General features: G+C 34.8%; 2 long non-coding RNA genes and 1 pseudogene across 4 annotated transcripts; all 3 read left to right on the forward strand.

Annotated features, from left to right (window-relative positions):
* Positions 1–1,072: 1,072 nt before the first annotated feature.
* On the forward strand, positions 1,073–5,463 carry LOC147477289 (uncharacterized). Of its 2 annotated transcripts, XR_015208413.1 has the most exons (6): positions 1,073–1,366; positions 1,876–1,933; positions 3,484–3,636; positions 3,763–3,861; positions 4,362–4,438; positions 5,236–5,463. It is a non-coding gene; the product is annotated as an uncharacterized LOC147477289 (long non-coding RNA). The 2 variants fall into 2 exon arrangements; XR_015208412.1 differs by lacking the exon at positions 3,484–3,636.
* Positions 5,464–6,457: 994 nt separating this feature from the next.
* Positions 6,458–8,235, forward strand: LOC147477290 (uncharacterized). Its single transcript, XR_015208414.1, has 3 exons — positions 6,458–6,591; positions 7,172–7,289; positions 7,399–8,235. It is a non-coding gene; the product is annotated as an uncharacterized LOC147477290 (long non-coding RNA).
* Positions 8,236–8,889: 654 nt separating this feature from the next.
* Positions 8,890–12,769, forward strand: LOC147477291 (receptor-like serine/threonine-protein kinase SD1-8; annotated as a pseudogene). Its single transcript, XR_015209800.1, has 6 exons — positions 8,890–10,193; positions 10,628–10,846; positions 11,128–11,338; positions 11,488–11,725; positions 11,923–12,077; positions 12,173–12,769. The product of XR_015209800.1 is annotated as a receptor-like serine/threonine-protein kinase SD1-8 (transcript).
* The last annotated feature ends 48 nt before the right edge of the window (positions 12,770–12,817 follow it).

Genomic DNA, 12,817 nt, shown 5'->3' on the forward strand with positions numbered 1-12,817 from the left:
TAGACTCAATGTAATTTAATTATTATATTTCTTTGAACTGTGTTTCCAAGGTTTCACAAGAAGGAAGAAGATAGGTTGATTTTATGAACAAATAATTCACTGTGGAGGGGTGCTGCTGGTGTGTATGTTCTTTACGTGATACTAAGACTAATGTTATTCATTGCCAACATATTTGTTATAGTTTTAGTACTTATAGTGATGCATATTTCAACTAATATTTTGAGTGTGTACTGCCACTAGAAATATATCACACCAGTCTAGACACACCTTTTGATAACAACTTAAGGTTAATGTTGTTGCTCTTCTTTGATAGATTAATTTTATTGATTAAGGATTTAAGGTTAAATGCTAAAATTAAGTTTCTTGTTTTCTAATATGTGAAGCTTAGATGTTCAAAGTTCTTAATGTTGATCATATACTTATTAACATGACTTAGTACCATATATTTGAAGTATTAAATCCGTATGCACATTAAAGAAAGAGTTCCTTGATTAAGAGTTGAACCTTGAAAACCTTTCATTGATTAAGAGTTGAACCTTCAAAACCTACCTGATCTGCCAGATTTTGAAAATGTCCAAATCCTACAGAGGCAATAGCTAGACGCTATTATCCTGACTAACTGGACTTAGAATATGTGCTTTAAGCTAATTCAATTTAGAATGTTAATTTACAATTAGCCTGGGTGCCTAGCTTATGATACATTTCCCGGTATAGGTTTCAAAGTAGATACTCTAAATAGCATTCAGGTGAACTTTTGTGACCTAACACTATAGGTTACATCAATTACTATTTTATATCAACTTAACAAAACGGCTTCGCTTTTTTTTTTCATGGTGGGATTCAATCTAAGGGTGGATAAATCGCCCGGTCCCGCCACAATATGAGAGAGATTGTTAGAAATTAATTAGGAGTTTTAATTATGAAATTAAACAGAAAAAAAAACCCTTAAGCCTCTTACCTCTTCTTCTTCCTCACATCGTCACTCTAGCATTTTTCTTTCCAAAATCCTTTGGTCTCCCATCTTTCCAATTCCTCTCTCTCCAAGAGGTGGAAAACATCTCTTCTGATCAGTTCTTATTGGAAGCTTGACTCAGGTAAGCCTTCTCTCTTTCCTCTATCGGTATGTGTTGTGAATAACTCTTCTTCTGATGAACAAAACATTATCCACTCTTCTCTATCATGAATTTGCGAATCTCTTTTCCCAACCCTCAATACTGCCACGTGTTATTTGTTATTTTATATGATTTGAGTTGTTTTGCTACTATAGTTTCCGGTCGGGGGTGGGGAGAAGACGAGTTCTATATGTTTCGTAGATGTTGATGAAAGTGAAGATCACGGAGAACTAAACTAAGACCTGCCATTCAAGGTATGACTAAGTTTAAGACCTGCCATTCAAGTTCTATACAAATTGAAAGACTGAAGTCTCGAATATAGTCAGAGTTGAGATATGTGCACAGACACTATTAAAACACACAATTAGCATGACTAAGTTAAGTGCCTCACAGATCCCATAATTTTGAAATGTATAGATTAATATTTTGAAATCATCCAGCCAACAATGGTATATGCATCTCCAGCTGCAATTGGAGAATGGCAGCTCAACAAATCATGACTGCCTAACCAAAAAATATGGACTGGGGTCCAAAGCCTAATGAAATGGAATGGTATTAGAATAATCCATTCCTTTGTCTTAGACAGAAAATGTAAGTAATGACCAAGGCTCCACAAGTAAGGTCACTTCCTTTATTACCAATTAAACAGGTAGTCAATCCTTCAACCGGACAAGTGCGTTTTTAATATTTGTGTATGTTTCTGCAAGAATATTATGTAGTTTAAAGGTGTTTATTAAAGTTTTGTGCGTTTACTTTGTCGCAGAACAATGTTGAAGTGGTTGTAGATGAAGATGAAGGCGTGTCTTACTGTTCCGACCAAGGTTTTTCTCTTTCTCTTTACAAGTTTTATTCTTAGTCCACCTGAATATCTTTACTTCAAATGCATTTTTTGTAAATTCAGGTTCTTTAGTGGTCCTTTAATGATTGGCACATGGTTAGTATGTTCCCCTATCATAGATGTAGCTATGTTCTTTCAGTATCGCTGCTTAAAATTATTGTTGCTAACATTATTGCTTGAGACCCCTTTAATCTTGGTCTTCTAGCTGGCTCTCGCGCTTGAAATCAGAACATTATTCAATTATAGCCACCTCACAATTAGAAAAATAACTCTTCGCTACTTCGCCTTCTCCAAACTGCTTCTTCCACTGTATATTCTTTCTTATGCCTCAAAGATCCAAGTTGTTGTCTTCTTCATTTAAGCCTACACCATGATAGTTCTTCATAAATAGTGCCGCCTGGTAAGCAATCTCCACTATCTTATCTTATATTTGTTTTTTATTATCTCGGATCGATTAAACTACCCTACTCCAACTGAGAAGCTTTCGCAAAAAAAAAAAAGTTTGTACACTCTTTCTTTAGTTTGTCGAAAATTGGTTAACCACCTTCTGAACTATGAACTATGGTAACCTCATTGATTTATTCTATTTGTAGCTATCATTTCTCTCTACAAATTTTAGAAACCAATACCATCAATTACTATTTCATAAAAAATTAAATTGGAAGCAATTGGTGTCGCAGCACACATACGTAGTAATAATATGCCTACAGTTGATTCTTTGGTCACAAAATCGTAACAATGAATGTGAGTTTGTTAATCATGTTGCTTCCTTCAGCGTACTTCTCCATTTATAGTCACGCCTACAACATTTGATAAGAGATGTTAAGGCTTTGTGGTTGGAAGTTTTATCTTTTCTTTCTTTCTTTTATTATTATTTTTTTTTTTATAATTTTATTTTATTTGACAATGAACACAATTCCCTCTCACTATAGATTGGTAATCTGTGGCTATCTCTTAGAACGTACTCGATTTTATATATGTTTATTATATTTTTCGCCTATTTAGAATCCTATGACACAATTCCTTCTCACTATAGATTGGTAATCTGTGGCTATCTCTCAGAGCGTACTCTGAGCTTTTATATATGTTTATTACATTTTTCACCCATTTAGAATCCTGAGTAACAAGGAGATCAAATCAATTTTGGGTTAACCTCAAGTGCTTTTAACACTACAGATCAAATTAGAGATTTTAATTATGTAGTTTGATATGTAGTCTGTTTGTGAAGGTCTGTTTGTATGTGTAGTTTGATATTTGATATTGATATTGGCTATTGTTTTCGGACGCCATACCACACCATGCAAAAACAAACTGCATGCAGGTACTTTAACTAGACAACGAAAAGTATTATACTGTTTTTTTTTTATCTCTGTTTTTTTTCAAACCACATCTTCTTAGATGTCCTTTTCATTTTATTTCTGTGCTACTTAAGGGCTTTGGTCAATTTTTATTTCTTTCTTCCGTCGTTCTTATTTTTTCTCTTATCACTTTTTGGTTCCTTGGTGTTCATTCTTATTTTGTGACTCCTTATAGATGTATGCTGGACCGATTGGAAGCGCACACGGCCATAAAAGTCTAGGAGTCCCTTTGAGTGTGTTTTTCCCCATAGATTCTCCTGGAATACACACAACCACTTTGAGTACAATTTCTCAAGTGCAATGGACTACAATACATTTCAATGCAAACGTATCGAGATTTGGTTTATATAGATGGGAATTCTGTGATCATATATTTATATCCCCTGCTTAGAGCATATAGCTTGAAGGTTAAGTCATACGATTGAAGTAACTTACAAATTGTTTTTTTTTAAAGGAGACACATTTGTTGTTGTTTTGAGTTGTTGGAGCGGTCACTGCTAGAGCTGGCGCCGTGTAGAGAAATGCAAGAGCCAAAGCAACCATTGCGTCTGAGGTGCGGTCCTGCATAGCCTTGAAATCTTGATTTGGTTGTAGTGTAGCGTGTAAGGTCGCAAGGAGCCATCTTTGCTTGCCCATCGAATCTTATCACATTTAATGTTCATTGGACATATGTGAATATGTAAGAACAACTGCATTTCAATGTTTGTGCATGTGTGGCATTGTGCCAAATCTCATGAAAAACATGGTTAAGATATATAAACATAATCTTCTATATTTAGCACCATTTATTGATCTAGAACACGATTGTAATGTTTCACCATTCGGTCAATTGCCCTGCACCTTTTCCATCATGGTAAAATCCACTTACGGAATATAGGTGTTATAGTACTACAAGTAATGGTGATATAACAATGTTTCTGGGGACAACGTTGTTATCTATGTGTGGTTGTGTGCATGCAGAAAAGGTTAAGCAAGTGTTCACATGGAAGGAAATGATCAGTTCAGTATTTCCTTGAAGGTTTTAGAAAATGAGGTCTTCTACGTTTTTCACAGGGAATTCTAGGAAAGGCTATGGGAAGAAAACAAAGAAAAGACTTTGGATCCTCAACTACCTCACTCTTGGCTGGCAAGTATGGCGACTTAATTCATAAGGTCAGATTCTAATTCATGTGATTCCCACTTTGGCACTTGCAAGACCCTTAAGGCCTTAATGATTGTTTATCCTTGATTTATCCAAATGCTTAAGAGTTTGTATCTGAGACGATTTATTTTGACTTTCAGAGAATCCAAAGCTGAAATTTAATAATAATAATAATCTACTTAACAAAATAGGGCTGCTTTTATACCCAATGGCGGGGATTCGATATATGAGGGGTATAAATCAATGGTCGGGACGAGTGCCACGATAACAGCCAAGAGTTGGATTAGAAATTAATTAGAGTTTTAATTGTTAAAAACCCTTCATGCTCCAAACTTCGGGGAATTTATTACTTCGTGCTTCCTTTCGTTCTCAACTGAGAATAAACACCACACATTAATTCTCATCAGCAAAGAAATTTGTGGAAATCTCATTTTTGATCTTTTTATCTTGCTTAGCGGTCGGTCAAATTGTCTATTAAGTTTCTTCTTCTTCCTCCTCAAATTGTCTTTTCAAAAGGAAGAGAATTATATTTCGATTCCGTTTTGTAAGCTTTTATTTCATTATTCTTTTATTCATTCATACTCAATGAAGAATTCTTTTGTAAGCACTATAAGAAATTTCTTTTGTAAGCTTCTTCCAATTCCAATAAGACTTGAGAGGATTATTCTTTTGTAAGCACATAAGACTTATCCACATGAAAAAAGACTCGATAACGTCATTATTCTTCTGATCTATCTTATGTAAATCTGATTTGACGACTTTTCATTTCGACTAATTATGTTGCAGGATTTCGCCATGAAAGAAAAGACAATTGCCACTGTAACAGGTGAGCTCACTTTGATTTCTAATATTTATTGCTCATGGTTGTAAAACATTGTTGCTATTGGCTGCTACCTTATATTTTTCTTCTTAAAACTAAACATTATTCATATCGGCTTTGAATGCCACAAAGTGTTGAGACATATATTGCGAATTCTTAAGCTTTCTGTTATGATAAAAGGATCCCTTTGATTGTGAAAATCCTATGCTATAGAGTAAAACTTGAGAAATTATACGAGCTTTTCGTAAACTTTTGTAGTATATATTTGGCATGAATTTTTTAAGGAACGATTTAGACTATGTACTATTGAATAGATGTTATGCTCATTCAAATGTGCTAAACTGATTACATGTAAGCAATCTTTTTGATAATGTCTATCTCTATGTCATTGGTGTACCTATTTTAACTCGAGTGTACTCCATCATGTCACACAATGTATTATCTGACATAGTTAGGATTAGCTCTTATCATATCTATTGCTACTTAAATTGTTCATCTTTGTTGTCATGGGCATTACTTGGGTTGTTTGGTTATGTGTAATCCTTTTTGAATAAATGAATGAAAAGATTCCCATGGATGAGTAATTAATTGTTTGACATTAATAATTCCGTGATTGTTGGGATATCGATCTCTTAAGGTTGGCTTTATAAGTTACACATTTTCCCCCACCATCGGTAGAATGGAGGTCAAAGCTAATAGAGATAAATATTCACCATATGCGGGTATGCTTGCTGCACATATATTTATTAATATTGTTATTTCCTTGCACATACATATATGTTCATAGGCGTATATTTCCCCCTTGGTTACGCAATGGTCTTCTAGCAATATATGTGGATAAGCTGACAATATGTTATGAATATATTCCATGCATGGTATTCTTCATGATTTGGGATGTGGCTTGGACCGAACTCATCTATGCATTTGCCTCCTAGAAGCGTCCCAACTCGATGAAATCCTTAAAAATATTTGGAGGAGATAACTAAATTTAATTCTCATATTTCTTAGGGAAAAAATAATGGTAGCAACTCGAAACGTGAATATCCAGTGCGGATTAAAGTGTATGACGGCACATTATATGTGATAATCATGATTTAAAGGTGAGCTTCTTCAATACTTCAATCTGTATGACAAAAATTTATGAAACTATTTCATGCCAGTTTGTTCTGAATCCTCTCATGTTCTGCAGTTTAGCAAGGATGATGCTTGGTTCATGCAATTTTCTGAATTCAATCGTGGATGGGAACTTAAATTGTATTCTCATGTTGGATCTGATTACAAGGAAATTTTGTACCCTGTTGTCAATGAAGTCATATATTCGGGTATGTATTGATTCACATACTCTTTAATACGTTATATTTGTCATCATATTTTTTTTTTCTTTTATTTTTAATATAATATTTGCATGTACTTTCCCGAGTTCCTCCCCTTGGAATGTTAGGAAGTGAGGGTGTAAGGAAGTAGAAAGGTATTAGTATATGTAACTATGTCTGAAAGACATCCTAATTTGATGAACTCTTAGACGATTTGATCTGACCTCTATAGGTTGAAACAACAAATGTGCAAATAATTGTGGGATGTTCACCGGGGTCAAATACTAAGCAAGACATGTGTATATGCTTTGACTATTCATAGTCTAGGTGTTCAGTTCTTTTACAATTATTAAATCTGAAACAAAATAAGGGCATTACTACTTTTTATTATTAAAGATCATGGTAGCATCATAGATAATAAAGAAAAAACAATGTAACTATTTTATGTAAGCGTGCCTGCTTAGAATAAGTTAATGAAAAATCTTTGAGTCTTATTGGTTCTTGACTATTACCTGATTTTTCTTTGTTATCATATACTTACAAGTTGTTCCTTATGTACAAGAAAATAACAATCAATTCCAAAATCCAGGTACAAGTGACCCTTACAAGAACTATTCTGAAGGAATGTATGGCTTAATTAGGTGTTCAAAGACCTCATTGGACTTCTTAATATACAGTTCAAGCTATGAAGATTTAAAATATATTGGGTATGTATATCAAAAAGTGTTTCCATCTCACTTTCAATATAATTATTCGCTCTTGATGTTTACAGATATGATATGGGAATTTCTCACCACAGCTTTCTCTTTTCTTTAGTGAGTAATGGACACCATGATGGATTGGTTGCTGGTGCCGAAGGAAAAACATGTTTACACAATATTGGGGGGTGTTATATTGGTTCAACAATTTTGTGGTATCACTAATTTTGAAACTTAGTTTCTAAGAGTAAGGAATCAAATGTTATATATCTAACATGGCTATACACAATAAGTAACTTGACCATTAATTTCATGTGTTCAATGCGTCGGAATGCTTTTGTTGAAATATTCATTTGGTTGAGAACTCCTCTCCATTATTAGTTACCATTGAAAGTTATGACTTGCTGAGTCTTTAGGAATACATTAATTCATGATTAATTTAGGAATATCGTCCATTTGCAATTTCGCAACACAATACAATGCCAATAAATTTTTTACAATAATACAATAACATCAAAATAAAAGTAAAAGTATGAAAAAATAAAATAAAAGTCATTCATAAAAAATTAAAAAAAATAATAATAAAAAGTCAGGATTGAAGAATAGGCTCAGAAAAAAATTGATACATAACTCGATTCAAATATTTATGGACAATTTAGATTAAGTTGTACTATATCGACTTCAACTACTCGATGATCAATTGCAAACAACTTTGTTTCAATAATAATTTTGTAATTGTTATGTTATCAAATTAGCTATGTTTTCCTAAGTTTCAAGAAAACTACTCTTCCTCACTAAATAGTTGTTATTTTTTAACGCCCATTTTTTTTTCTTCGCGTTGTCTACTTCTCAAATTTCCTTTACCATTACAATAAATGCACGTTTAATTTTAAGTCACACCATCATCAATGAGGTCTTTTTATGAAATCTGTGCCGAAGGCACGGGTATTAACTAGTATATTACATTTCAAGTTTAAACAATGAACTCCTACTCTCTAAATAGACACTGAAATTGTCTACATAAATGGGTAGAACGTATCCATAATTTTCGGTGGACATGATAATCAATGGGGAGAATATTTCTACAAAAAGTGAGACCTATTTCCTTGTGTAAGTCCACTGTTGGGACGGAGAGCTTTCTTGGGATGGCCTATCTAAAATTGCTGGGTTTCCTGTCCCATAAGAGAAATGGTTATTTTTTCCTTGCAAGTCAGGTGCTGTATTTTGGTTTGTGGTTGATCATTCAAGCTCCGTTGCGACTTGCGAGTACAATTTATAACTTCACCTCCCACATTAGCAGAAAATTAGTAGCATGTCAGATTGGAGTTGATAATTCATAAAGCAGTTAATTAATAGTCTTCAGAGCATCAATACTCAATAGTACAATTTGTAGGATGGGATGGTGATGATCTTAATGCGAATTGATGAAAATGGGAATACTTCACATGTGGTACACCGTACACTAGCACCAGGCCTACCAAAGTACAAAGTGGAAATTTCAAGGCGACAAGCCCACAACTCCACAAGTGCTTTCTATTTTACACAACAGTATTTTTGTAGACAAAATGAAACAGAGAAGACCATTGGCAGCAGAGTCATCAACCCTGGCTCTTGACTACTTCCCAATTCACACATCCTATCTCCAAATGTTTGAACAAATATAGCCATATCTCCTTTTCTCAGTAGAGTTTTTTAAAGCACAAGGTCCAAATGACTAACATCACTTATCTCAATTCTTTGCTAGTCATTTCTGTAACTCTTCTCTCAATCTTTTCGAAATGTTCAATCTCAGCCAACACACTTGTTCCCAAACAATCTCTTAAAGATGGCCAAACTCTTGTTTCAGAAGGACAACGTTTTGAGCTAGGATTCTTCAGTCCAAAATATTCAAAGAACAGATACTTGGGTATATGGTACAAGAATATCTCACTTTTAACAGTAGTATGGGTTGCAAACAGAAACACTCCAGTTACCAACTCATCTGGAGTTTTCATGATGCATGAAAATGGAAATTTTCTACTTCTCAATCAAGACCAACGCGATATTTGGTCGTCAAAACTAGGGAACCCCAGGGCCCAAAAACCAATTGCGAAGCTCTTGAACTCGGGAAATTTTGTTGTTATGGAAAAAAGTGATGATGATGTAGAAAATAATTTTATATGGCAGAGTTTTGATCATGCTACAGATACATTATTACCAGGCATGAAGTTAGGATGGGATTTAAATACAGGTCTAAACAATTCATTGGTATCATGGAAAAGTGTTGAAGATCCTTCTATAGGTGACTATTCCCTTGTTATAGAACCGCATGGTTCTCCTGAAGCTTATTTGTTACAAGGACAAATTCCAATTTTTAGAAGCGGTCCATGGAATGGAATCCAGTTTAGTGGTGATCCAGTAATGAAATCTAAAGATGGATACAGTTTCAGTTTTATTTACAATAAAAAACAAACTTATTTCTCAATTGCAATAAGTGATGAATCTATTATTTCGAGATTAATAGTTGATGAGGTTAATCAGCTTCAGATATTAACATGGTTTGCTGATAATAATTATTGGAAGGATCATGGAGTTGCAGCAAGAGACCAATGTGACAGGTATAATCAATGTGGTGCTTATGGTATATGTGACCCTAATAAGTCACCTGTTTGTAAATGTACTAAAGAATTTGAGCCTAAGAATTTATGGGATTGGAAGTTGGGAGATGGATCTAGTGGCTGTGTCCAAAAAAAGAAATTTGAATGCGGGAAAGATGACGGGTTCTTAGAAATGAAGAGAATGAAACTACCTGATACATTGAAAACTTTTGTCGACTTAAATATGAATCTCAAGGAATGCAAGGAAATGTGTGAAACAAATTGTTCATTGAAGGTGGCCAGAAGATCTATGTGCGGGTCCCAGCATCAGAACTCGGTATGTGTTGTGCGAGGCCTTTAGGCTGGTGTTGTTTTCTAAAGTTGGCCTTTTAAAGGTCCTAATGCTAATTGCCTAAGTCTACCTAGCCCGTCGACACTCTTAGAATTAGGCTGCACCAAGGATGTGCCAAGTCTTCAGAGTTTGTTACTCTTTATACCAGTTTCTAAGTGTATGTGTTGATAATCTGCAGACAACCATCGTAGATCAATAGCCACGATTAGTACGGTTGTCGTTGTCTCGGTGGTACTTCTGTTGGGGCTCAGTGTCTATTTTTTATGGAAGAGAAGGATACAAAGAAACATATCAAAAAGAAAATCAGATGACCTTGAAAGAGGTAAGAACCCTTGAAATGTCCTGTTTATCTTAATATATTCTTGAATTAGGAATAAAATATGCAAAGAGCCATAGACATTGCCATTTACTATTATTAGGTATTCATCCCTTGTTTTTACACAGTAAATACGGGGAAAAGCTTCCAGGAATTACCACTATTTGGTATGTTTCTATCGAATACAGGAGATCACTCTGAGGAGAACAAAAAGGACGATCTAGAATTACCCCTGGTTGATTTTGCTATAATAGCTGCTACAACAGAGAACTTCTCTAGCGCAAACAAGCTTGGGCAGGGCGGTTTTGGTTCTGTATATAAGGTACATTTCACAGTCCCCCTGAACGATCTCAAATAGATATATAATGGTGGATATTCACTAGGATAAATTCGTCAATGCTTAGGTATGTCATATTGCAGTTACATCTGCAAGTGGTCAGGTAGCTTAGGTTATTTTCTTCTGAGTTGTACACCTTAAAACCTTATATGCTGAATTGCTGATGATATTTTCTTCTATCATCTACACCTTTACCAAACACAATGAAATATTAAGGTTTTTCATCCTTAACATAGCATTGAAAAATATATAATGGAAATCCACAGGGCACGTTGGCAGATGGACAACAAATAGCTGTGAAAAGACTGTCTACGAATTCTGTACAAGGAATTGAGGAACTTAAAAACGAAGTCAAGCTGATAGCCAAGCTTCAACACAGAAATCTTGTTAGGCTTTTGGGGTGTTGCATTGAAGAGGAAGAAAAGATATTAATCTATGAGTACATGCCCAACAAAAGCCTGGACTTTTTTCTGTTCGGTTAGTTGCAACTTACGATTAATGTGTTTGCATATGATCATGCAAAACTATATACATTTATTTGGATGGAAACTATATGCGATTATGATTAGTTTTCTAACACTTCACCACTAATTTGGAATCGCTATGATCATGCAAAACTATTCAAGATAAATCCAAAAGTGTACTTCTGGATTGGCGAAAGCACTTCAGCATTATCATAGGGATCGCTAGAGGACTTCTCTATCTCCACCAAGATTCAAGATTAAGAATCATTCATAGGGATCTTAAGGCAGGCAGCATTCTTCTTGATGATGAATTGAACCCAAAAATTTCAGACTTTGGCATGGCAAGAATTTTTAAAGGTGACCAAACTGAAGCGAATACAACCACAGTTGTTGGAACATAGTAAGTACCACAGTTAGGTTAGCGGGCTATAAGCCCACCTTGTACTCTGCACACTTTCTTTTTACTACTAATACAAAATTTGCTTACTTAGAAAAAAAAAAAGAAGTAAGCACCACAGTTGTTTCACGAATGCATAACTGGTGAAAGACCCCTAAAACCCTGTTGGCTAACTATTTCCCTTCAATGACAAAATGCAGTGGCTATATGTCTCCTGAATATGCAATGGATGGACTATTTTCTGTAAAATCTGATGTCTTTAGCTATGGTGTTCTAGTACGTGCTTGAGATTGTAAGTGGTAAGAAAAACAGAGGATTTTACTCTTCCAGCAATGAGCTTAACCTTCTTGGATATGTAAGTGCTAGAACTTTCTTGTATCTTATAATAATACTAGGTATTTGCTTTGTCAATTAAACCTGGTTATCAATTGGAAATGCTTATTATCTTAGGCTTGGAAGCTATGGAAAGAAGGAAAGGGCTTGGAGCTGATGGATGAATCAATGAGTGGTACATGCTCTACGTATGAAGTGCTAAAATGCATACAAATTGGTCTTTTATGTGTTGAGGAACATGTAGAAAATAGACCAACAGTCTCTTCTGTGCTTCTGATGTTGGGTAGTGATACGGCAGTACTAGGCCAACCTAAGAAGCCTGGTTTCTCTCTTGGTAGAACTCCCGATGGAGCTGATTCGTCTTCAAATGACCAAGAATAATGTAGAGTGAACCAACTGACAGTCACAATGAATGAAACCTGGTAGCCACTGACGTCAAGAAGTAGGTAGATATTAGGGCTCATTACTCGTCTAGGTTACTTCAAGAATTCCATTTTAGAGTATAAGGATTGACTTGTTTCTTTAGTTTCACGAACTGAATCGAACTTGAAGTATAATCATATGATCGTTTGGGAAGATGAAAGTGGACTAGGTCCCTTCTCTATGTTGTCCTGTCCTCATCTAGTCCTGTTTGCGCCATATTATGACCTCATCAAGTCTGACTTTAAGAACTTGGTATGCGCTATGGTTCTAATCTATATGATTTTCATTTAATTTGATTTATTTATTTTATATTTTGAAAATATACTAGTCATCCTGCTT

The sequence above is a fragment of the Coptis chinensis genome, chromosome 9 (assembly GCF_015680905.1).
Source record: "Coptis chinensis isolate HL-2020 chromosome 9, ASM1568090v1, whole genome shotgun sequence".
NCBI classification, from domain to species: Eukaryota; Viridiplantae; Streptophyta; class Magnoliopsida; order Ranunculales; family Ranunculaceae; genus Coptis; species Coptis chinensis.